This window comes from Mobula birostris, chromosome 8, assembly GCF_030028105.1.
Source record: "Mobula birostris isolate sMobBir1 chromosome 8, sMobBir1.hap1, whole genome shotgun sequence".
In the NCBI taxonomy this organism is placed as follows: domain Eukaryota; kingdom Metazoa; phylum Chordata; class Chondrichthyes; order Myliobatiformes; family Myliobatidae; genus Mobula; species Mobula birostris.
In genome coordinates, this window is record NC_092377.1 from 96,848,793 (window position 1) to 96,872,199 (window position 23,407).

General features: G+C 40.9%; 1 protein-coding gene and 1 long non-coding RNA gene across 6 annotated transcripts in view; one reads left to right on the top strand and one right to left on the bottom strand.

The window, feature by feature from the left end:
- LOC140201512 (KH domain-containing RNA-binding protein QKI) overlaps window positions 1–23,407 on the bottom strand; it is a 552,710-nt gene that overhangs the window by 96,063 nt on the left and 433,240 nt on the right. The gene's annotated exons all lie outside the window — the stretch shown is intronic.
- Window positions 13,982–23,286, top strand: LOC140201513 (uncharacterized). Its single transcript, XR_011886890.1, has 4 exons — window positions 13,982–14,027; window positions 18,918–19,068; window positions 20,958–21,062; window positions 22,980–23,286. It is a non-coding gene; the product is annotated as an uncharacterized lncRNA (long non-coding RNA).

Here is a 23,407-nt window from a genome sequence, read left to right on the forward strand (position 1 = left end):
AAGGAGCTTAAGAATGAAATTAGGAGAGCTAGAAGGGGCCATGAGAAGGCCTTGGCAGACAGGATTAAGGAAAATCCCAAGGCATTCTACAAGTATGTGAAGAGCAAGAGGATAAGAAGTGAGAAAATAGGACCAAGTGTGACAGTGGAAAAACGTGTATGGAACCGGAGGAGATGGCAGAGGGACTTAATGAATACTTTGCTTCAGTATTCACTATGGAAAAGGACCTTGGTGATTTTAGGGATGACTTGCAGCGGACTGAAAAGCTTGAACATGTAGATATTAAGAAAGAGAATGTGCTGGAGCTTTTGGAAAGCATCAAGTCAGTTAAGTCACCAGGACCAGACGGGATGTACTCCAGGCTACTGTGGGAAGTGAGGGAGGAGATTGCTGAGCCTCTCGTGATGATCTTTGCAACATCAGTGGGGACGGCAGAAATTCCGGAGGATCGGAGGATTGTGGATGTTGTTCCCTTATTCAAGAAAGGGAGTAGGGATGGCCCAGGAAATTATAGACCAGTGAGTCTTACTTCAGTGATTGGTAAGTTGATGGAGAAGATCCTGAGAGGCAGGATCTATGAATATTTGGAAGGCATAATATGATTAGGAATAGTCAGCATGGCTTTGTAAAAGGCAGGTCATGCCTTATCAGCCTGATTAAATTTTTTGAGGATGTGACTAAACACATTGATGAAGGTAGAGCAGTAGATGTACAATGGATTTCAGCAAGGCATTTGATAAGGTACCCCATGCAAGGCTTATTGAGAAAGTAAGGAGGCATGGGATCCAAGGGGACATTGCTTTGTGGATCCAGAACTGGCTTGCCCACAGAAGGCAAAGAGTGGTTGTTGATGGGTCATATTCTGCACGGAGGCCGGTGACCAGTGGTGTGCCTCAGGGATCTATTCTGGGATCCCTACTCTTCGTGATTTTTATAAATGACCTGGATGAGGAAGTGGAAGGATGGGTTAGTAAATTTGCTGATGACACAAAGGTTGGGTGTGTTGTGGATAGTGTGGAGGGCTGTTAAGAGGTTACAGTGGGACATTGATATGATGCAAAACTGGGCTGAGAAGTGGCAGATGGAGTTCAACCCAGATAAGTGTGAGGTGGTTCAATTTGATAGGTCAACTATGATGGCAGAATATAGTATTAATGGCAAGACTCTTGGCAGTGTGGAGGATCAGAGGGATCTTAGGGTCCGAGTCCATAGGACACTCAAAGCAGCTACGCAGGTTGACTCTGGTTAAGAAGGCATACGGTGCATTGGCCTTCTTCAATCGTGGAATTGAATTTAAGAGCCAAGAGGTAATGTTGCAGCTATATAGGACCCTGGTCAGACCCCACTTGGAGTACTGTGCTCAGTTCTGGTCACCTCACTGCAGGAAGGACGTGAAAACCATAGAAAGGGTGCAGAGGAGATTTACAAGGATGTTGCCCGGATTGGGGAGCATGCCTTCTGAGAATAGGTTGAGTGAACTCGGCCTTTTCTCCTTGGAGGGACAGAGGATGGTAGGTGACCTGATAGAGATGTACAAGATAATGAGAGGCATTGATCATGCAGATAGTCAGAGGCTTTTTCCGAGGGCTGAAATGGCTAGCACGAGAGGGCAGTTTTAAGGTACTTGGAAGTAGGTACAGAGGAGATGTCAGGGTAAGTTTTTTTACACAGAGAGCGGTGAGTGCGTGGAATGGACTGCCGGTGGTGGTGATGGAGGTGGAAACGATAGGGTCTTTTAAGAGACGTGGAGCTTAGAAAAATAGAGGGCTATGAGTAAGCCTCGGTAGTTCTAAGGTAAGGACATATTTGACGAAGGGTCCTGACGAAGGGTCTCGGCCTGAAACGCCGACTGTACCTCTTCCTAGAGATGCTGCCTGGCCTGCTGCGTTCACCAGCAACTTTGATGTGTGTTGCTTGAATTTCCAGCATCTGCAGGATTCCTGCTGTTTGAGGACATATTTGGGGCAGCTTTGTGGGATGAAGGGCCTGTATTGTGCTGTAGGTTTTTTATGTTTCTATGTTTCTACAAAGTAGCATAATGTTTTTGAGGGTAAACTGGTATATATAGACAAACTAAGGTCAATTTAATTTTTGACCTTGTCGCTCTGCAGTAAGCTGGGTTACTTTATGACTGAACTAAACAAAGTCAATTTAATACTTCCTCTAAAATGTTTAATTAATCCAGTGCTAATTTTCCACTGTCATTTGATGACAGCAGATGTAGTAAATAAAATGTAATACTATTACACAGGAATATTCTGCTCTGAGGTAATAACTTAAACACTTGGGTGGAATATAGTAAAGAACTTTATAATATAGTCTTTAGCTATATTGAGTTTGAAGCCAATTCTTTGAGAAATACTCCAATCTGCAGAGGCAATATCCTCAATATGGACAGTATAAAACTAAATAAATCTCAGTCTTTGTGATCTTTTTGAGAAAATATTTGAAAATTTATGACCACTCCAGTATGGTGAAATGCTTTATCAAACACCAGAAGCTACATATTTAATTAGGTATATTAAATATATTTTAAAAAATGCTAAAGTACTTTTACATTTTGGACATGATCAATGAGGCCAGTCTGTTTCTCATTGAACTGATTCAATTTACAATTCGGAAATTCAGTTTAAGAATAAATTTCATTCATGTACAAAAAATTAAAAAACCAAAGCAAATTTTATCATGGGACACACATGTTCTTCAGGCCTTGAAAATATTTTAAATGTTTTAAAATGTTTTTTAAGTGACACTTGCTTTCAACTGTTGTATGTGAAGGCAACAAGTGTGAGGGGAGTCAAAGACTTTTTTTCTTCTGTTCCTTTTCTTCCACTGAACTATTATTTTTTGAAGTCCATGATAAATGCAGGCTTAGAATTGTCAGTGAGTGACTATGAACAAAGACTCATTGATAAGAGCTCAGCTCTAAACAGTTGGATGACTATATGCTCTCTGCATGTGACCAGCCTAAGCACATTCTGTTGGTGCTAAATACAGCTCTGGGCTGCTACACAGTTCTCAGCAAATGGGAACTGCGTAGGCAGCTGCCTCTGCTACTCCTTACATTAAAGGAAATCTCCTCCAGCTAATTTGGAAGACTGAATTCACGTTCACGCCATGATTACCGAATACCCTGCAGCTTGAATTCTTACAATCCAACCCCTGACCATTAAAGGTTCTCTCCTTTATTGAAAAGACCTTCATATTATATCAAGCAGAAACATCTAAAATATTTGTAAAGGCCTAGTTCTGTTGCCACTGAATGAAGACAAACTAATATAAGTTAAATGAAAACCCCAGTTTTTGTTCAAACTTTAGTTCAAGCAACTAGCTTTTGTGTTTGTGGGAAAAGCCTTCAACACTACCATACACTAAACTTCCTCTTTCTTCATAATCTGTCATAACCGAAAATGCTTTAAAACCACCAACCTGTTGAGTAATTGAGCTTCTTATGGTTATCATTATAAATGTACAATCCCTCCATGAAACATTTCAAACAAAGTATCTGAAATGAGCACAAAATAGATTTTAAAATGTTTGAACCATAATAGCTAAAAGTAAACCTGCTGGAAAATTGGTGTGTTGGAAGAGCTAGTGAAGGTTTGAAAGTAAGTGAAAGGATGAGAATTTCATTTCTGTATGACAGAAGAGGTGAGTGACTCCCCAAAGAGCAACTGGTGCACCCTTTTGAAAGCATTCAGCAGAATCTTCCACATTTGCTGGAATTTAGCTCTGCAACTGTGACCCTGGTGCTCTGGCACTTCAAGGGACTGGAACAATACAAACACACCAGTGCTGCTGTGGTGTGTTAGAATGAGAGGGAGAGGGCAAAGGCAAGAGAGAGGGTAAGAATGAAGGAGAGGGTAAGGGAGACGATAGGGTAGAGTGACAGAAAAAAAGACAAGACAGAGAGGAAGTTCCTGACAAAGCCAGCATGTTTGGAACCTCTCAGGTAATTAATTTAAGCACATTCAGCATCATTTAAGCACATTTGGCGGGAGGAGAAGATGGCAGCGCGCCTGTGTGTGTGCAGCCCTCTGGTGAAAAATTATATCGTATCTGTTAAATAGGGGCCGTGGACAATTCTGATTTTATGGAGAATGGACATGAAAGCACAGAGGAACATCTGGAGAAATTTCTGAAACACCTGTTCGCTACTGTCCTTACTGTATGGTCGGGAATCTTTCGGAGGGCAGGCCTCAAAATCCCCGGCCTTGCCTGCTTTTGGCGACTGAGAAGGAGGTCGAATCGTTTAGACAGAGATGGCGCTCAGTACTCGGTCTCGGAGTGCTGATCAGAGCTCCAAGTTTTCGGATGACTCAGAGTCGGATTGTGGTCGGCATGGAAGGGAGAGTTTTTCTTCCTTCTCCCGTCTGCGTGAGATGTGGGACATTTGAGAAACTTTGAACTTCACTGTGCTCATGGACTTCTTCATCAAATTATGGTATTGTGCACCGTTGTAACTATATGTTATAATTATGTGGTTTTGTCAGTTTTTTCAGTCTTGATCTGTCCTGTGTTTTGTGATATCACATCGGAGGAAATAATGTATCATTTCTTAATGCATGCATTACTAAATGACAATAAAAGAGGACTATGTGTCTTCATAATCATCATTCATTCTCTTTTTGAAATTACTTCAACGTTAGAAGTATGGGGTAAGCATTTTATTGAAATGTCTACAGACGATGGACATCATTGCTAAGGTTATTTAGAGTTTATCACTCAACTCTGAACTGTGCGGATATTATTTATGAGCCTATCACATTGTTGTGGGTCTGGTGCCACAAACGGATCAGGACTGCAAATGGTTGACAGATTTCTTTTCCTGAAAGATGTTAAGGAATGCTGTGGGATTTTTACCATGATTCATTAGTTTTAAGGTTATCATTCCAGACATGAGTATATTTACACTACTATATTGCACTTTGTATTTATGCGTCTGTCTACATCAACAATGCTTAAGTTGGGAGGGCTGAGAGTTCCAGGGAGTGAACATTGTCCTGGTCCAACAACATTGATGCCATGGCCAAGAAAATTCACTAACAATCTCTCTTTCCTCAGGAGGCTAACTAAATTTGGCATCTTCCCATTGACTGCTATCAATTTTTATCGATACACCACAGAAAGCATTCTATCTGAATGCATAATAACTTGATATGGCAACTGCTCTGCATAAGACTACAAGAAACTGCAAAGAGCTGTATACATAGTTTAGCATGTCACAAAAGCCAGCCTCCCCTTCATGGGCTATGTCAGTTCTTTTTTACCTATAGGCGCAGAATTAGGCAATATGGCCCATGATCCTTCTCAATCCCATTTTTCTCATTCTCTCTGTAACCTTTGACACCCTGACTATTCAAGAACCTATCAACTTTCACCTTAAATATACTTAATGACTTGCCCTCCACAGCCATCTGTGGCAATGAATTCCACAGAGATTCACTATCCTCTGGTGAAAGAAATTCCTCATTTTTGCTCTAAATAGATGTCCCTTTATTCTCTGGTCCTAGGCTCACCCACCAGATGATGGCTCTCCATATCCACTCTATTTAGGCCTTTCAATATTCAATAGGTTTCATTTAGATTTCTCCTCATTCTTCTAAAACCCAAGTGAGTATAGGCCAAGAGCCAGCAAACACTCCTCAGACAATAATCCATTCATTCCCGGAATCATTTTCATGAACCTCCTCTGGAGCCTCACCAATGCCAGCACCTCTTTAGATAAGAGGCCCAAAACTACTAAAAATACTTCAAGTGTGGTCTGACCTATGCCTTATAAAACCTCAGCATTACATCCTTGCTTTTATTTTCTAGTCCTCCCAAAATGAATGCAAACATTGCATTTGCCTTCCTTACTACCAACACAACCGCAAGTTAACTTTTAGGAAATCCTGAACAAGGACTCCCAACTCCCTTTGCATCTCTATTTGTTGTATTTTCTCTCCAGTTAGAAAACAGACTATGCCTTTATTCCTTCTACTAAAGTCATGACCATATACTTCCGAACACTATATTCCACCTGCCACTTCTTTGCCCATTCTACCAATCTGTAGACTCCCTGCTTCCTCAACACTACCTGCCCCTCCACCTATTTTCATATCATCCAATAACTTGGCCAAAAAAAAAAACATCAATTCGTCAACCAGATCATTGACATATAACTTGAAAAGAAGTGGCCCCAATAGTGATCCCCCATAGAACGCCACTGGTCACCGGCAGCCATCCAGAAAAAGCCTCATTTATCCCCATTCCTTGCCCCCTGCCAGTCAGCTAATCTTCTATTCATGCTAATATCTTTCCAGTAATACCATGGGCTTTTATCTTGTTAAGCAGTTTCATGTGTGGCACCTTGTCAAAGGGCTTCTGAAAGTTCAAGTAAACAACATTCACCAACTCTCCTTTGCCTATCCTGCCTGTTATTTCCTCAAAGGATTCCAACAAAAGAAAACTAATTTCAGGATGTAAATTGTATACATTTCTCTGACATTAAATATACCTATTGAAACCGATTGATCTGTCAGACAAGATCGCTCCTTAAGGAAACCATGCCTATTTGGCCTATTTTATCATGTGCCTCCAAATACCTCAAAACCTCATCCTTAATAATAGATTCTAACATCTACCCAACCACTGAAGTCAGGCCAACTGGTGTATAATTTCCTTTCTTCTGCTTCCCTCCCTTCTTTTTTTTGTGCGTGTGTGCGCGTCTGCATGATGATGTCTTTTTCCATGGATTTTTTTTACAAGGCACGGAACGAGAGAGAGAGACTGTGTGGTGCGCCACTCCTCACACAGACATTTTCGCAGTATTATCCCTTTATTTTATGAGGTTGAGTTGCGATCTCGACACTCAATGCGGCATGAATGGAAAGTGTACTCGGGAGTGGACCCGACTGGTTTTGAACCTGGGAACCTCCGCTCCCAGGTCCGGCGCCACCAGCCGGCCCGCTTTCCTCCCTTCTTAAAGAGCGGAGTGACATTTGCAATTTTCCATTCCCCTGGAACCATTCCAGAATCTAGTGATTTTTGAAAGATCATTACTAATGCCTCCACAATCTCTTCAGCTACCTCTTTCAGAAGCCTAGGATGTAGTCCATCTGAACCAGGTGACCTATCTACCTTCAGACTTTTCAGCTTCCCAAGCACCTTCTCCTGAGTAATAGTAACTATACTCACTTCTGGACCCTAACACTCTTGAGCTTCTGGCATACTGCTAGTGTCTTCTATAGTGAAGACTTACTAAGTTCGTCCACTATTTCTTTGTCCCTCATTACTACCTCTCCAGTGTCATTTCCCAGCAGTCAGATATCCAATCTCACCTCTTTTACCCTTCCTATATCTGAAAAGTATCCTCTTTCATATTTGTCACACTCTGGGAAAGGTTTCACTGCTATGTAATGGTCTTTCTGTCGAAGCAGTGTTTGGGTTATGGTTAGTGATAATGGGTGCTTTACAATGTAAGCCGTCCAATGAGGCACGTGTGTTTTCGTGCTGTGGGCCTGACACCGAGGTATTCTGGGTCTTTTGTTTGGTGGAAGACGGACAGAGAAGATGCCAGAAAGGGGAGGTCGTAGACACCAGAAAGGAGTGGACTTGTGGTGGGGCCAGGAGTCAACAAAACCCGGGGAAATCGATGGAGGATTGGAGCAAGGGAAATCATGAGCTCCAACTTGTGCACATTAGACTGTTTCATTAAATGGACCCGTTTCTTTTTGTTTTACTTTAGTCAAATTAGGAATTATAAAGCTAAATCGTTTAATTGCATATGGTGTACTGTCTGTTATTTTGTGGTACTGGTTTGTAACGGAGGAACAAATCACGCAGCATCCATACAAACAGGAGGGTTTGCAGCTCAATCTCACACGTTTGGTAGGGCCAGAGATTGTCTTCCCTAGACTTACACAGCCAACAGAACCTGAGGGTTACATATTATTGCCAAGCTTACCTTCATATTTCATCTTTTCTTGTGGTATCTTATGGCATTTTTCATTTGCCTCTGCTGTTTTTTAATACTTTCCCAATCCTCTATAATTTCCCATTATTTTTTGCTGTAATATATGCTCTCTCTTTAGCACTTGTGCTGTCTTTGACTTCCCTTGTCAGCCACAGTTGCCTCATCCGCCCTTTAGAATACTTTGTCAACTTTGGGATATATCTATCCTCTGCCTTCCGAATTGCTCCCAGAAACTCCAGCCATTGCTGTTCTGTCGTCATTTCTGAGAGTATCCCCTTTCAATCAACTTTGTTCAGCTCCTCTCTCATGCCTCTGTAATTCCCTTCACTCCACTATAATACTGAACACAAAATAATCTGCAGATGCTGGGATCAAAGCAACACTCACAACAAGCTGGAGGAACTCAGCAGGTCGGGCAGCATCCGTGGAAACGATGAGTCGATGTTTCAGGCTGGTGTCCTGACGAAGGGTTCCAGCCCGAAACGTCGACTCATCGTTTCCACAACAGCTGCCCAACCTGCTGAGTTCCTCCAGCATGTTGTGAGTGTTACTATAATACTGATACATCTCACTTTAGCTTCTCCCTCTCAAACTGCTGGGTGAATCAATATCTCCTATGGGTTTTTTTTTTACCTTAAACTCCCTAATCAAATCTGTTTCATTATACAGCACCCAATCGAGAATTGCCTTTTCCCTAGTGGGCTCAACCACAAGCTACTCTGAAGAACCACCTTGTAGGAATTCTACAAATTCCCTCTCTTGGGATCCAATACCAACTTGCTTTTCACAATTTACCAATATATTAACATTCTCCATGACTATTGTAACATTGCCTTTTTTACGTGCCTTTTCTATCTTCCATTGTAATTTATATTCCATATCCTGGCTATTGTTCAGAGGCCTGTATATAACTCCAACCAGGGACTTTTTAAAAAAACCTTTGTAGTTTCTTAACTTTACCTGCAAGGATTCGACATCTTCCGAACCTATGTTACCTCTTTATAAGGATTTGGTTTCATTTTTTACCAACAGAGCCACCCGACCCCCTCTGCCTACCTGTCTGTCAATACAATATGTATCCTTAGATCAGAAGTTCACAACCTTTTTTATGCCATGGATCCCTACCATTAACTGAGAGGTCAGTGGATCCCAGGTTGGGAAGCCTTGCCTTAGATATTAAGCTCTGAACTATGATCTTCTTTCAGCCACAAATCAGTGATGCCCATGATGTCATACTTGCCAACCTCTAACTGTGCTGCAAGATCATCTACTTTATTCTGTATGAATTCAAATATAACACCTTCAGTCCTGTAATCATCATCACTTTTTTTGATTTTTCCCCCATGTTACATTTCAACTTACCCCACTTCTCAGTGCCTCAGGAAAGCAGCCAGCATAATCAAAGACCTCACCCACCCCAAACATTCTCCTTTCTCTCCTCTTCCATCAAGCCTGAAAGCATGTACCACTAAGCTCAAGAACAGCTTCTACCCTGCTGTTAGAAGACTACTAAATGGTTCCCTAGTATGATCAGATAAACCCTTGACCTTACAATCTACTATAATCTTACCCTTACTGTTTAATCTACACTGTACATTCTCTGTAGCTGTTACACTATATTGTGCATTCTGTTATTATTTTACCTTGTTCTACCTCACTGCACTTTGTACAGATTCGACCTGTATGAACTGTATGCAAGATAAGCTTTTCACTGTATCTTGATACACGTGACATGTCATGTTATTGGAAAATGCATGGTCATGCACTTGGTAGTAGAAATAAATCTGCGGACTATCTTCTAAATGGGGAGAAAATCCAGGAATCTGAGATGCAGAGGGATTTGGGAGTGCTTGTGCAGAACACCCTGAAGGTTAACGTGCAGGTTCAGTTGGTGGTGAGGAAGGCAAATGCCATGTTAGCATTCATTTCAAATGATCGAGAATACAAGAGCAAAGATGTATTGCTGAGGCTTTATAAGACACCGCTGAGGCCTAACCTTGAGTATTGTGAACAGCTTTGGGCCCCTCATCTTAGGAAAGATGTGCTGGCATTGGAGAGGGTCCAGAGGAGGTTGTGACAAGAATACACATAGATTAAGATGTAGCTGGCCTGGGCTGGCAGCAGTGGAATCAGCAGTTGGTCTGCCACCTGTCTTCAGGAGAGAGAGAGATAAGGAAAACAATGGAGCCGCATTTGGAGATGTTAATGAAGGAAGGAGAGCTGTCAAGATCGGCTCCCCCTTTGAACCCTGAACTGTTTGAAGTGATGGACAGGCGATACCCCAGCAGGGGGATAAAAAGAGACAGGTTCGCTAAGGCAGGACACACACGACACCCGAGGTAACAAGACCCTGGAAGCGGTGCATCTCTCACAAGTCGGTGGGAAGTACCAGGCCATAGACGCACAGGGTGAAAAGGCACGATCGGCGGGAACCTGGTGTGTGTCCACCCTTGCCTGGGTGCTGGGTTCACCGCGGGGAAACGATTCGTATCCGGAAACGGAGGGGTCACGGTCGGTGACCTCAGATGACATCACAAAGGACTCGCCCGAAAGCTGACTGCGAAGGTCTGTGTGGAAGTTGTTTTGAATATTCATTCGTTTTGCTCTCTCTCTCCTTCCCCCCCACTGTCCATCGCCACGGCAGCGATTACTGCGAACTGAACTGAACTAAATTGAACTGAACTTTGCGTCACTTTGAAACTGGTCATTTACCCCTACACAACGATAGAGCTTGATTGATCCTGTTATCTTAATTCTGTGTACATGTATGTTTATCATTGCTGAACTGTTGCATTCATTATCCTTTTGATTAGAGTACTGTGTTGCTTGTTTCTTTAATAAAACTTTCTTAGTTCTAGTAATCCAGACTCCAACTGAGTGATCCATTTCTGCTGGTTTGGCAACCCAGTTACGGGGTACGTAACAAGGTTCATAAGGATGATTCCAGGAATGAAAGGGTTACCATACGAGGAATGTTTGATGGCTCTGGGTCTGTACTCGCTGGAATTCAGAAGGATGTGGGAGGGTCTCATTGAAACCTTACGAATGCTGAAAGGCCTAGACAGAGTAATGTGGTAAAGATGTTTCCCATGGTGGGAGAGTCCAGGACAAGAGGGCATAGCCTCAGGATAGAGGGGCACCCTTTCAAGACAGAGATGCAGAGAAATTTCTTTAGTCAAAGGGTGGTGAATTTTTGGAATTTGTTGCCACATGTAGCTGTGGAGGCCAGGTCGTTGGATGTATTTAAGGCAGAGATTGATAGGTTCTTGATTGGACATGGCATCAAAGGTTACAGGGAGAAGGCAGGGAACTGGGATTGAGGAGGAGATAGAAAAAAAGGATCAGCCATGATTGAATGGCAGAGCAGACTTGATGGGCCAGATGGCCTAATTCTGCTCCCATGTCTTATATTCTTATGGCCTTGTAACAATAATGATATTTAATTACTTGAATATTTGTCAAATATTTGATATTCATTTAATTTACTTAATTTCCCCATCTACAATGGAGTGATTTAAACCCATATCTCAATATCTCTGGATACCTACCCAGTAAGTTAACTGTGAAGACCCAGTAACATCATTTCCATGAAGGGACCATACTAAGTATTGCCACATTTCTGCTTCTGTCCAGGGAGAGACCTCACTCAGGTTAAGAGGTTGATATACAGAATGAACAGGAGGATGAACATGAAATTGGGATCCTACGGCTAATGTGGAATCAGTAAGATGCCTGTGTCTTTGTGTTTTTCTATCCCCATTAAGCACCAGGTCAGATATCACAATCATGATGGCAGCAGGAAAAATCAAGCCTGAAGCTAATCATTTTTCAGCAAAGGAAACTTGCTGTTCTGCAGCAAATGAGAACTGTTTTACTGCAGCTATCAAGATTTATACAAGTTTTCAAGGAGGCATTCGTCAAGTAGGCAGATCAACACACCACTGTGATCCTGCAAGGGTCATGGATGGCATTGCTGTTAAAGAACTGCCTTCCCTCAGGATTTTCCTCCCACTAAGGCTCTCGACATCTTTGTCTGTGGGGCAGAACAGCTTTCTTGGACTGGTACAGTCCTGTTAGAACATAACAATCAGAAGCAGCCCTTCCAGGGTTGAAGTTCATCCCGACAAGCACAGACAAGCACTTCCCTATGCCGGGAATGGGTGAGCTTCTCAGCAGCGAGGTGACAGCCAGAGAAGCTCCAGATGTAGTGGTCAAATTACTGTGCCTTCATGGAAATGCACAAGTACCAGGGTTCATAAGCCACATTAAAAACAGTGCAGCTAAATTTCATTTATTTATATTTTTTCTGTTTATGTTGTCCAAAATGAAAACTCTCATTTTCCATGGGCACTTTGGAGCAAAACTACCTCTGTGGCTGCCTCTTGACTGTAAACACTCAAGAAAAAATGGCTAAAGGGAAAGCCAGTATGTCTCAAGATATTGCCTGTAACATATATGATCATCTTTCAGATACTTTTCTATTGCAGTCAGCTGATGGAGATTTGAATAATACTGTACAGACTTTGAGATGAGGCCCAATCTCAAATAAATTACACAGTTATTGCAGGTGTTTGTGTGTGGGCTGCAAATTGGTATTCTGTACAAGCATCTGTAAATTAATGGATGATCCCGAACAGTGTGTTGAGACAAGGCCAACCTTGTACCAAGTAGACCATTTTTTAGTTTGCACAGTGTGTGTGTGTGTGATGCTCCCTTTCCCCATTCCTTCTCTCCCTACTGATTCACCTGCTTTCCTTGTTGCTCCTCTTCTTCCTGAAGTGCACAGCCCAGGGACTTTTCTGGCCTGCTTCCCAAGTTATGCAGTAAATTGGAGATTCCTGTGGAGTATTGGAAAATGCCACGAGAGTGGTGCAGAAGGCAAAATCCTATTTTGTAGAAGCCAACAATGTTCTCCATTGAGTTTGCTGTGCTATTGCAGCTTTCACCATAGAGCTACTCAGTTGCAGTAGTTGTAAAACACGTACAAGTGAGAAACCATGTAAAAAGGAAATAGATCTTGCTAGCTGGGGCTCCATAGAATGAAGAAATCTTGCAAACTCCCAAGATACCTGGCATCAAGCATGTGGAAGCCTCTTTTATATTTGCAACACTGGGAGAATGGAAGTCCTTGTGACACATGAAGAAATGCAGCTTCATAAAGGGAACTGAAATCACCACACAGTGGAAAGCATCACAGAGCCAGTAATTATGGTAAATGTCACTCTCTCTTATCTTATACAGGGCAGTAAAAGTGTCCTCATCAACGCTGTGAAAAGTAGCAAAATAAGACAGGGAATATTTAGAATGCCCTGTTCCTAGGAAGTTGAATTTAATTGTAACTTCGTTCTTGACAAAAAAACATAGTCTGTAGTCAGGGCTACAGAGGATTACAAAGCTCTACAATATTTTCATGGTAAACCTTGGTCCAGTTCCATTTCTTCAAATGACATCAGCAGTTACACTATACAAGTGCACACTGCATAGTTTGCAATGGTCATTGTGAGTTTCTGCAGTGACTGGCAGCAGGTTTCAAAATAAGCAGTCATCCTCCAGAAAGTTATGCACCAAATTTCAAAATCAAATATGAGTGTGCATAGGCCCCTTTAAAATAACACAGCTGCAGCTCAGGTATTTTATAAATATTTGGTCAGTTAACAAGTGACAAACAACAGAGGATCTTTGTAAAATTATGAACAGACTTCATCCAGCAGTGCCGATGAACACTGGTGTATAGGATCTATGCTGTTAGGCTCATGCCCAGCACTGAAAATGCATTACCAATGAGGTGCAAATTACACAAGGAAGACTTTGTAAAATACCCAAAATGACATGAAACAGCCCGGTTCTTACATACGTTGTTGCGGGAGAAGTCGATTTTTGATTGCATAATGCTGAAAAAAACATTATGTACTGAAATACTTACATAACTATGTTTTAAAGCCACAAAACTCCCCAAGGTACATTGACCACACTTGAAAGAAATGAATGATAAAACCATTTCCACAAATACACTGAAAATATTTAAAATAAACAAGGAAATGGCAACTGAACAAGGGAGTCAGGAATTATGGTAAGTGGATGTATATGCATATAACTCTGTTAGAAAGCCTTTTTAAAGTTAAAAAAATATGCTCATACACAAAATTAACTCCAAGAATTTGGTATCACATTAATAATCACATTGTTATGCCTGCCGATGATGCAACAGTGTTGAGTTCATTCAGGAGAACTTGTAGCACCCACACACCCCAGTGGCGCAGCAGTGTAATCTGCAAATAGTTTCTGGAAACGCACATCTCACACTGCCTCTCATGGTGCCAGACACATTCACAGCAATCAGGAAAGCTCACCAAAGCCTTTACTTTCTGAGGAGGCTGAAGAAAGCTGGACTCTGCTCATCCAGACTCATGCCCTTCTACAGATGCACAGTAGAGAGCATCCTAACATGCTGCATCACTGCATGGTATGGAAACTGCACTGTGGTGGACAGGAAGACCATAAGACCATAATCCAAGGGAGCAGAAGCCGGCCATTCGGCCCATCGAGTCTGCTCCGCCATTTTATCATGAGCTGATCCATTCTCCCATTTAGTCCCACTCCCCCGCCTTCTCACCATAACCTTTGATGCCCTGGCTACACAGATACCTATCAATCTCTGCCTTAAATACACACAATGACTTGGCCTCCACTGCTGCCCATGGCAACAAATTCCATAGGTTCACCACCCTCTGACTAAAAAAAAAATCCTTCGCATCTCTGTTCTGAATTGATGCCCTTCAATCCTTAAGTCATGCCCTCTCGTACTAGACTCCCTCATCATGGGAAACAACTTTGCCACATCCACTCTGTCCATGCCTTTCAACATTTGAAATGTTTCTATGAGGTCCCCCCTCATTCTTCTAAACTCCAAGGAATACAGTCCAAGAGCAGACAAACGTTCTTCATATGTTAACCCTCTCATTCTCGGAATCATTCTAGTGAATCTTCTCTGTACCCTCTCCAACGTCAGTACATCCTTTCTTAAATAAGGAGACCAAAACTGCCCACAGTACTCCAAGTGAGGTCTCACCAGTGCCTTATAGAGCCTCAACATCACATCCCTGCTCCTATACTCTATTCTTCTAGAAATGAATGCCAACATTGCATTTGCCTTCTTCAACACTGACTCAATCTGGAGGTTAATCTTAAGGGTATCCTGCATGAGGACTCCCAAGTCTCATTACATCTCAAAACTTTGAATTCTCTCCCCATTTAAATAATAGTCTGCCCGTTTATTTCTTCTGCCAAAGTGCATATTCATACACTTTCCAATACTGTATTTCATTTGCCACTTCTTTGCCCTCTATTCCCACTCTCTGTTTCCTGCCAATCAGCCAACACCCTATCCATGTATGTAACTTTCCCGTAATTCCACGGGCTCTTATCTTGTTAAGTAGCCTCATGTGTGGCACCTTGGCAAAGGCCTTCTGAAAATCCAAATATACAACATGCACTACTGTAATTTCCTCAAAAGATTGTAATAGGTTTGTCAGGCAGGATTTTCCTTTAAGGAAACCATGCTGAGTTCTGCCTATCTTGTCATATGCCTCCAGGTACTCCATAACCTCATCCTTGACAATCAACTCCAACAACTTCCCAACCACCGATGTCAAGCTAACAGGTCTATAATTTCCTTTTTGCTTCCTTGCCCCCTTCTTAAATAGTGGAGTGACATTTGCAATCTTCCAGTCTTCTGGAACCATGCCAGAATCTATCGACTTTTGAAAGATCATCGCTAATGCCTCCGCAATCTCCACAGCTACTTCCTTCAGAACACCAGGGTGCATTCCATCTGGTCCAGGAGATTTATCTACCTTTAGACTATTCAGCTTCCTGAGTACTTTCTCTGTTGTAATTGTGACAGCGCACACTTCTCTTCCCTGCCACCCTTGAGTGTCCGGTATACTGTTGATGTCTTCTGCAGTGAAGATTGATGCAAAATATTCGTTCAGTTCTTTCGCCATCTCCTTATCTCCCATTACAATTTCTCCAGCATAATTTTCTATCGGTCCTATATCTACTCTCACCTCTTTTACTCTTTATATACTTGGAAAAGCTTTTAGTATCCTCTTTGATATTATTTGCTAGCTTACAACAAGTGGTCAAAACTGCCCAATGTTTCACCAGCATCAACCTATCCTCCATCAAGAGCATATATACAAAAAGGTGCCAGAAAACCTACAGCACAATACAGGCCCTTCGCCCACAAAGTTGTGCTTAACATGTCCCTACCTTTGAAATAACTAGGGTTACCCATAGCCCTCTATTTTTCTAAGCTCCATATACCTATCCAAAAGTCTCTTAAAAGACCCTATCGTATCCGCCTCCACCACCGTTGCCGGCAGCCCATTCCATGCACTCATCACTCTCTGCGTAAAATCTTACCCCTGACATCTCCTCTGTACCTACTCCCAAGCACCTTAAACCTGTGCCCTCTTGTGGCAGCCATTCCAGCCCTGGGAAAAAGCCTCTGACTATCCACACGATTAATGCCTCTCATCATCTTATACACCTCTATCAGATCACCTCTCATCCTCTGTTGCTCCAAGGAGAAAAGGCCAGGTTCACTCAACCTCTCTTCATAAGGCATGCTTTGTGTCATCAGCAAACTTACTAACCCATCCAGGTTATTCATAAAAATCATGAAGAGTAAGGGTCCCAGAACAGATCCCTGAATCTCACCACTGGTCACCAACCTCCATGCAGAAGATGACCTGTCTACAACTACTCTTTGCTTTCTGTGGGCAAGCCAGTTCTGGATCCACAAAGCAACGTCCCCTTGGATCCCATGCCTCCTTACTTTCTCAATAAGCCTTGCATGGGGTACCTTATCAAATGCCTTGCTGAAATCCATATACACTACATCTACGGATCTACCCTCATCAATGTGTTTAGTCACATCCTGAAGAAAATTCAATTGGGCTCGTAAGGCACGACCTGCCCTTGACAAAGTCATGTTGACTATTCCTAATCATATTATACCACTCCAAATGTTCGTAAATCCTGCCTCTCAGGATCTTCTCCATCAACTTACCAACCACTGAAGAAAGACTCACTGGTCTATAATTTCCTGGGCTATCTCTACTCCCTTTCTTGAATAAACGAACAACAACCGCAACCCTCCAATCCTCCGGAACCTCTCCCATCCCCACTGATGATGGAAAGATCATCGCCAGAGGCTCAGCAATCTCCTCCCTCACCTCCCACACCTCCCACAGTAGCCTGGGGTACATCTCATCCTATCCCGGCAACTTATCCAACTTGATGCTTTCCAAAAGCTCCAGCACATCCTCTTTCTTAATATCTACATGCTCAAGCTTTTCAATCTGCTGCAAGTCATCCCTACAATCACCAAGATCCTTTTCCATAGTGAATATTGAAGAAGAATATATAAAACAGAGGTTGATAGGTTCTTAATTAGTAAGGATATCAAAGGTTATGGGAAAAACCAGCCGAATGGGGTTGAGGAGAGTAATAGATCAAACATGATAGAATGGTGGAGCAGACCCGATGGCCTAATTCTGCTACTATGTATTATGGTCTCCCTTTTGTGCAACTTTTAACACAATAGATTTCTGATTTACTAGTTCTGATCAAAGGTCATCAACCTGAAATCTTAACCCTTTTTCCCTCTCTTCAGACATTGTCAGCATTTTCTGTTTTAATAAGCAATTATTCTCTATATTTTATAATTATTGAACAAGAATATAACACATAAGCTACAAGAAAGCATGCCAAAGTAAATTTATTTCCCCTTCCTACTGAAAGCTTCTTTACCCTATTTAGCCTTAATGAATTAACATTTAAGACATTTAATTATAAAAGAAAATCAACGTTGTGTTTTGATAAACCAAAACTTCCCTTTCAGTCAATAGCTGGCTGCACAATATTTCTAAGCATCCTGTGTGAATGAAATAATCCTTTTGACCTGCTGGAAGCCTGTAATGTCAAGGCAAATTATTCTATCTACACAATTATTTCCTGTAAAATCACAGATTACTTTTGCTTCTTTCTTTCGTTTTGCTGAACCAGATAGCTCTGCACATAAAAAAGCTGTTTTCACAATCCTCAGCTTTACACTTTTCCACAAATTAAGTCACTGAAGAATGCAATTGCTTTTTGCAAGTAGTGCAACAATTTTTCACAGTCAGATTCAAGGACGGTGATTTGTTTAGGTTACAGAAATGCTATACTTCCTTGAAGAACAAACCCTTATAAGGCACCAAAGGGCTGTAGTAAACTTTGTTAATGTTCATTGTTGGTAAAAACACTTCCATGGCTACAGTCATGCCACACAAGTAGGAAATCAATTATGAATTCCCAAGAAAAATGATCGATTCTCAGTATGTTTCAGTAGCAGTCACTTATGGCAGTGGTTTAGGCCAAACCACTTATAGTTGTTTTATTAATGCACTCCCTCCATTGTATTGGAAGGGAAAATGTTTGTGATAACTGCAGGTCTCAGTCTCAATTTCACTTCCTCAGATAATATAGCAACCTGTGTCAATCTATCGAAGTTCACAACAAAATTCAAGTTCAAAACATGATTACTAATTTTTAGGCAACACACATCAAAGTTGCCGGTGAATGCAGCAGGCCAGGCAGCATCTCTAGGAAGAGGTAACTAATTTTTAACTAGGCAATGGCCCTTTTCAAATAAGAGAATCTATCCATTTCTCAATGATTTTGAACAGCATTATGATTATCACATCCCATATCAATCCTGGGGGCCATGTAATTATAAGAATCGGTCAGAGGATGAGCATTCTGCAATTCATCAACATCAGCAAAAGTTATCTGAAGTGTTATCTGAATTTGGCTGTGAATAAAGGTTACAAATTATAAAAGAAAGAATAACTGAAATAGCAGGTTTAAGGCAACTCAGATTCTTTATGTTGATAGAATCTTATTTTCATTTCAGAGCACTGCAAGACCGTCCGTTTCTTAAATCATCTTCTCAGGCAGTCCCCTTGGAATCAAGGATGACTCATTTTAATTCTGATTTTATGGGTTGTGAAGTTTCTGATGAGGACAATGTGGAACTGCAGACTCTTCCATGGACGGGTGTGAAGGTACCTGTTGGCGGATTGCTTGTGAGGTTATGTGCTCCTTCTGTCACTTACACAGGGCTTCAGGTTGCTTCCAATGTACAGGTTTGAGATTCTAAATCCAATCCAATTTCCTTTTCTCATTTCGATTGGTCAGGCCAGGGATTTCCAAGAATCAGTGGAGTTATCACATTTCTTAAAGGATGTTTTGAGTGCATCATTGCATCTTTTTGTCTGTGTTGTCTATTTAATATTTCAGTAATATCTGAGTAATATTGTAAATATACTGTTTGATTAAGCATTTATGTTTATTTAAATAATTCATTACCTTTCCTTATCTCTGCCTCATATGCTTATCCAGCCGCCCCTTAAATCTACCCAACCATATCCTGTGGTGGCATATCCGCATTCTCACCACTCTTTGATAAAGTGGTTTCTTCCAAATTCCCTATTGGATTTCTTGGTGACTGTTGTGATGGTAGGCATTTGTAGTGTTTATTTCTCCACAAGTGGAAATATTCCTCATTCACTTTACCATCTGTATCAAGTCAACTTTCAGACTTCATCCTTTCCTGACAATGTATACTGTTGCATTCCTAATAACGCTTTTAACTGATTCTCATCTCTTTATCCTTTCTATCAAATGGTAACTAGAACTGTATGCCACAACTGCATCAATTCTAACCAAAATACAAAACAGTCTTAGGATAACTTTTCTACATTTCGATTCTTTCCAACTAAACTCTCGTTTGATTTGCATATTTTCTGGTCTTGACACCTTTAGTGATTCCAAGATCATATGTTTATCTACCCCAAATAGACTCCTATCTTTTGAGTAATAGGTGAACACTCTTACTTTACCAAGTTATACTTTTGTTCAGATTGCTTCCCCTGCTTTCAAGCAGTTCATTATTTCCCTTAACCTAGTTTCAACCATGACCTGTGGCCTGGTCACCAGGAACATTTCTCTTGTCACATTTCTTTTTCCTGTTTTATTTATTTTCAAGAATTGAAACAATTTGCTTTTGTTTTTTAATGTAATTGGGCAAAAATAGTTATTTGAAAAAAAAGATTTTGTTTTGCCTCTGGATATTCTGTTAAATAATTTAAATTTCTGAGCAAAAGCTATATGAAGAAAAATTACACTCCCTCAATTAAGATAATGAAATAATACTTATGAATAGAAAATTAGATGTACTACATGTTCAGTTTGTCTGATTTGCCTTCTCGAGTCACAGAGTCTAAGAACACTACTACACAGAAACAGGCCCGCTGGCTCATCTTGTCCGTGCTGAACTGTTAATCTGCCTAGTACCATCGACCTGTGCCTGGACCATAGCCTTCCATATCCCTCCCATCTAATTACCTATCCGAATACGTCTTAAACGTTAAAAACAAACCTAAATCCACCACTTCCACTGGCAGTTTGATCCACGTTCTCACCACCATCTGTGTGAAGGAGTTCACCCTCATGTTTCCCTTAAACATTTCATGACATCTAATTTAACCTCAGTGGAAAAAGCCTGCTTGCATTTAATATATCTATGCAGACATAATTTTGTGTACCTCAGCCAAATTTTCCCTCATTCTTCTGAGCTCTTGGGAATAAAGTTCTATCCTATTGAACCTTTCCTTAAGTCCTTGTAAAGTTTCTCTGCATTCTATCTGCTAAGGGGGCATCTGTAATCAAGATCATCAACTCCAAGCTGTGGGGAAGGCTGAGACCTTCAAGTGAAATCTCTTAATGAAGATTTCAAGTAACACAAATTAATCCAATGGATAACTTTAACTTGATATTAATACATAATTCTGAAAAAGCTTAAATAGTTTACCTGAAACTTGTCTTTTACATAACAGAATTTTTAGTTATTAAAGACAGGATTGGTTTAATTCTCTCCCCCTCCTCCCCACAGAGCATTCAGGACAATCTTGGAACAGCAAATGAAGCATCAAGTATTGATTTTACAGGAAACAGTAACAGAACAGTGATAAGGTTAAGATGGCAAGTCTCACAAGAAGTAAGCTATTAAAAATCTACTGGAATTACAAAGTAATGCCACAACTAAAGAATTGGAATTGGCTTATTATTGTCACATGGACTGAGATATAGTGAAAAGTTTGTCTCACATACTGTTCATACAGATCAAATCATTACACTGTACGTTGAGGTAGTACAAGTTAAAACAATAACAAAATGCATAAAAAAATTCAGCAGATACAGAGCAAGTGCAATGCAGGTAGATAATAAGGTACAAAGAGCATAATGAGGTGGATTGTGAGGTTAACTATCCATCCAATTGTAATAGGAAGCATTTAATAGTCTTAGAACAGTGGTGTGGAAGCTGTCCTTGACAAGCACGAGAAAATCTTCAGCTGCAGGAAACCCAAAGCAACACACACAAAATGCTGGAGGAACTCACCAGGACAGGCAGCATCTATGGAAAAGAACAAACAGTCGACATTTTGGGACAAGACCTTTATCAGGACTAGAAAGGAAAAGGAGGTCAGAGTAAGAAGGTGGGTGGAAGATGATAGGTGAAACCCGGAGAGGGGGAGGGGATGAAGTAAAGAGCTGGGAAATTGATTGGCGAAAGAGATAAAGGGTGCTCTGTCCGCCACAAAAAGCAGTATCCCTTGGTAGCTACCCATTTCAATTTTACTTCCCATTCCCATTCTGACATGTCAGTCCATGGCCCCCTCTACTGCTGCAAAGAGGCCACACTCGATTGACGGCAACACCTTGTGTTCTGTCTGGGTAGCTTCCAAACCCTCTTCTTCACCATTCCTGATTCCTGTCTCCCTTTCTCCCCTTATCTCCTTTCCTACCCATCCTCCCTCTGGTGCTCCACTCCCTTCCCATTCTTCCATGGTTTTGTCCTCTTCTATCAGATTTCCCTTTTCTCCAGGTGTGTGTGTGTGTGTGTGTGTGTGTATATATACATATGCACATTATATTATATAAAACCAAACAGTAAAATGAAACAAGAATGAATTCTGATGTACAGTATATAACAAAACAGACTTCCATTCAGAAATGTTATCAGACTTAGATAAGACAAACAATCTACTTAAACGAATACCTCTCGGTATGTATCCAAGATGATTAGATCATGATAATGCACACTTCTATCGTCAAATTCAAATAATCCATAGACATTGAAAGATTTCATACAAATTCATTGAAAGTAAACTACCAAATATCCTTCAGAGGTCTCCATTATGTTATCATTTATAACACTGTCCTTCTATAAAGAAAAATCGACCATAATATTTCAAAGAACACTTTCTTTTTGCCCCAATGGACTGAAATCAATCACCATTAATCAACAATTCTTCACTAGCCTTTACTCAGTTAACTTGGCTCAACACAGGGTTTACACAATGTTCAATTCTGCTCCTTATTTTGTACAAAGAAGGAAAGGAATTTTAATTCAGAGACCCATTATTGGCACATAATGGAAAATAAATTTACCTATGGTCCAGCAGGGAGGGAACATTGACTCAGACCATGAGAGGCCTGCGTCGGGCATTTTATGGTCCAGCACTTAAGGGAAATATGCATGTCACAAGGACAGTGGTAGAATAAATAAATTACTAGAGTAGTAAACCAAAAGATTAGATTAACAATGTATATTTATAATTTCAAATTATTAGTTGAGTTGGTTGATCAGCCATGATTATACTGAATGGCGGTGCAGGCTCAAAGGGCTGAATGGCCTACTCTTGCACCTATTTTCTATGTTTCTATTAAATAAAATGTAACTTAAAACAAAACTGTCTCAGTAATGGTGAATGACCAGACTATCTCTCTAGTTTACCAAGGAAGAAAATCTATTGTTTTTATTCAGCCAGTCTATATGTAAGTCCACATGGACAACATTGTTGACCATTAAATTTGGAGATGCCAAAGTCAACTATGCAAATTTCTCCTCTAGGTTTGAATAAAATGATGACCGATTCCTCCGTCCTACTGTGGAAATGAATCCTTCAGAAGTAGCAACACAATGGTTTACAACCAGGAAGGTGTATTCAAGTTCTGTTGCAGGAGGTGTAGTCCAGCTCGTGTACTCTTGGTTCTAAATCAGAAGATTCTGGGTTCATGACCACTCTTGGATTTTGTGTAATAAGGTGTTGCCTGACACTCAAGTGCTGAAGTTAAGATAAGAATGCATCTATGCTTTTAGGTGGATGTTAAAGATTCTATATCACAATTTTGAAGAACAGTGGAATTATCCTCAATGTTCAGACCAATATTTTGACTCAGTTTATATTTCTGAAGTAGCTAATTTGTGGTAGCTTGCTGTGAGCAAACTGACTGCCATGTTTCCTGCATAATAAAAAAGGCTTAACTTCAAAATTATTT